Here is a 3,975-nt window from a genome sequence, read left to right on the forward strand (position 1 = left end):
TATATAAAATAAAAATAAATAAATTTATTTATTTACGTGTAGAGAGATAAGAATAAAATAGAAGAATAAATGTTGAACAAATACAAAAATATAATAATGACAATGAAAGAATAAGAGAGAGAGAGAGAGAGAGAGAGAGAGAGAAGCGCGAGTAAACGCGTAAGCGAATATGCTAGAAGAAAAAGCTAAGCGATATGCGGTACGTAGTAAGCGAGCGATTAGAAAGAGAGATACAGAGAGAACATAGTAAGCGTATGATCAAAAGAAAGAAGATATTAGAAATTGCGATTATGTTAGTGCGTACATGTGTATGTTATACTCTCTCACGCATGAATTAAAGTTTGTTAATTTATCAATTAATTATTGTATATAAAGCGGTAAAAATATGTGATATTGTCTTATTTCAATATATGGAACACAATGCAAAAGATTGCGTTTTCTATTATGCATGTTTTAAATAATTATATTGGTAATGGCGGAACTAAAAATGTCGGTATTATCGACCCTTTTAGTTACGTTTAGATGAGGGCGCTAACCCATCGGAGTTCGCCCGTCAGTTCAGGATCCCCTTAAGGCCGATGGCAGAGAACATGAGTAAGCGCTTACATTTGTTGTGACGTGAAATAAGGCAGAGAAAAACGTAAGTCGTAAGTCGTAAAGGTTATTGTGTGGATGCAGAAAATGCGTCGGATGACGACCATGAAGAAAGAGTAAGGACAGTTACCTACCTACATTAGAAATGGTCACGACAAATGTTTCGTATGTGGTCAGGTTTGCCAAATGGGATAACATGGATCATTTCATCGCCATCTTGAATATTTAATCATGAAAAATTTTAAAAACTAAAATAATAGAGAAATTTTTTTTGATCATAAGATTCGTTTCTTTAAAATTAGTCACGGATTAGTTTAAAGAATGTCATAATATTTATGACAGATAGAATTCTAAAATATTAGTAAAAATTAAATAAATAAATACATTTATCACAATAGAAAACAAAATTTGCGGAAAGTTCATCTCAAATTAAGTGTAACAGTTAATGTAAAAAGTATTTTGTAAGCAAAATAAATGCAATACAAGATACAAGACTAATAGCAAGAAAAGTTTTGTGAAATGATATAAAATTACTATACAATACGTACATTTTTGTATTAATTAGAACATGAATTTGATATCAACTACAAGTAAATGTAACAATTTATGTACCACACAAATATGAAGTTTGAATTGGTACTTTCTCGGCAAAACCAAGTTTTTATTAGTTTTGGAAATATAACAATGATTTTTTTCATAAATGATTAGTTAGACAATTCTTAAATGTTTCTTGAATTATATTAGATTTAATTTTGAAGCATATTGGTTATTTTTGAGGACATAGTTAATGAACTCGTTTTTAAGAATTATATGAAACGTCAAATATGAGTAATAAATAAGTTACATAACTATATCCACAAAAAGTAACCGAAGTGCTTTGAAATTGGATCAAATAATTCAAAATACATCAAAGAATCGTTTAATTAATCATTTATGATAAAAGATTTTGTTACATTTATAAAATTAATAAAAACTTAGTTTTGGCGGGAATGTATGATTCAAATTTCATATGTGCGTGATACATACTCTTAAAATGAGAATGTTAATTTAATTTAACTAAGTTTGTCTAGAATTTAATGTGATTATAATAACAGATGTGAATCATAATATTGATAAAAACATTTGCTTATGTTAATGTTGTAATTAATACACTATAATATATAAGTTTTCAATTTTACAATTGTATAAAAATTATATGCAGTAAGATAATAACAAATAAAAAATAACATAGATGGCGATATTTAAAATATATTTAAAAATGCGTGTCTGATTGATGGTCGATAATGTGAGTCAAGTATAGTCGAGTGAGTCGAGTTTGTTATATTCACGTATATCGTGAGCTAGGGTAATAGTAATATTTTAATAGTAATATAATACATTAATACAATATTTCAATTATTAGACATTTTAATTATTATCTTATTTTCAGAGATTTATCTATGAACTGTAGAATGAACCATGACAAAATATGGCACATAAAGATGAAATATTAGAAAAGAAGTAAATAAAACATTAAAAAAGTGCCAATTATTTAAAATTTAATTCCAATAACATGTATACAATATATTTAAATGACAATTTAAATTTGAAAGAGCAGTGTTGTTATAAGCAATTACTGTTACTATAAGTCAATGCTGGGATTTATTTGTAACTTTCGGCCAGATTTCTTGACTCACGCCTACTGCTCACCTCTTACTGCTCATGCCTTAGCAACGCATCGCCAGACGCTCGTAACTAAGAAGCGCGTCACTTATTGTTAGTCTCAGGATTATACTCTAGTAACAATAAAACACAAATATTTTAAATTGTTATAGAACATATACGTAATTAATGATAAAATAATAATTACTTTTATTATTAATACAAAATAAAATATTGAATAAGAAATTTCAATGAGAACTTTTGCTACTAGAGTATCGTGCTATTACATTTGTGATACGCACGTTCCTCAGACTAATAATAAGTGACGCGCTCCTTAAGCCTATCGCACAATGCAAAGGTATAGGCAATAGATACAGAGAATAGAAATACGGAATGAAAACTTATGAAAATACGCGCCCTTCCTAGCAAATAAACTGAATCACTGTGATTGGTCAGGAACAGGCAATAGAGAACAGAAATCCAACGCGTTGGAAATTCTGTTCCTATTGCTTATTCCATATTCCATTGTGCGTTGATACACAATTTCTGGTAAGTTGAAATGTGGTTATTTCTGTTGCCTGTGTTATTCCCTGTTCCTATTGCCTGTATCTTTGCATTGTGCGATAGGTTTTACAGTTACGAGCGTCCGGCATTGGCGTTGCTATGGCGCGAGCAGTAAGAGGAGAGCAGTAGGCGTGAGTCAAGAAATCCGGCCGAAAATTACAAGTAATTCCCAGCATTGCTATAAGTAATCACAGTTTTATGTTATATCGAAATAGATTTTAACTCTGGTCGACTAATGCAACAAGTACGTAACATTTTAAAATGAGTAAATGGTAAAGCGATAAAAAATGAATTTGATGTCGAACTCCTTTATTGGGTCCAAAAACTGATACTGATCTTACACTAGCGTCTAAAATGAAACAACTAAAGGATAAGTAAATAAAAGCTAAAAAACATTTAAAATGGGCAAATGGTAAAGCGATAAAAAATGAATTTGATGTCCAACTCTTCTATCTATTGAGTCCAAAAACTGATACCGATCTTACACCAGCATCTAAAATAAAACAGCCAAAGGACAAGCAAACAAATGCTAAAAAATCGTAAATTGTAAAGAAAGGGGAGTTTCTAATACAGCACTGTGTGTTAAAAAATATTTTAGATGAATCTATTTATTATCTATTTATCTATTTATAGCTTATTTTCTTTTTTTTATTATTTGGAATAAGTGCTGACACATCTCTTTTAATTTTCCTTCGAGAAGTTTGATGTAACACTGATCATAATTAATATAAAAAAACTAATATATTTTGTGTTTTCTCTGTTTGACACAAAAACTTTTATTTTTAATATATACATATGTATATATCTAAAATAAAAAAAATTAAGGTAATTATTTACATTAACGGACACCTCGCCAATGACCTTGATCTTGACATATGTTGTTAAGGACATGACCCTGAGTAACTTTTTCTTATAACTTAATCGGCGGTCTCTTATAATTTCGGAGATATTTAAAGTTAAAGTTTGATTCGAAACGAAAATTTGGTTTGGATTATACAACGTAATTCACCAAATTTGGTAATTATTTACATTAAAAATTTAGTTTGGATTAGGTTATATCTTCCGGAAGTAGAGCCCTCTCGTAGAGGGGGGAGGGGCGGAACCCACTGCGTCCACGCATACACTTTCCCATCCATACAACAATTGTGGGGTCGCGATGTGGGGGTTTGTATCATT

Source organism: Formica exsecta, unplaced genomic scaffold (genome assembly GCF_003651465.1).
Source record: "Formica exsecta isolate Colony F162 unplaced genomic scaffold, ASM365146v1 scaffold1494, whole genome shotgun sequence".
NCBI classification, from domain to species: domain Eukaryota; kingdom Metazoa; phylum Arthropoda; class Insecta; order Hymenoptera; family Formicidae; genus Formica; species Formica exsecta.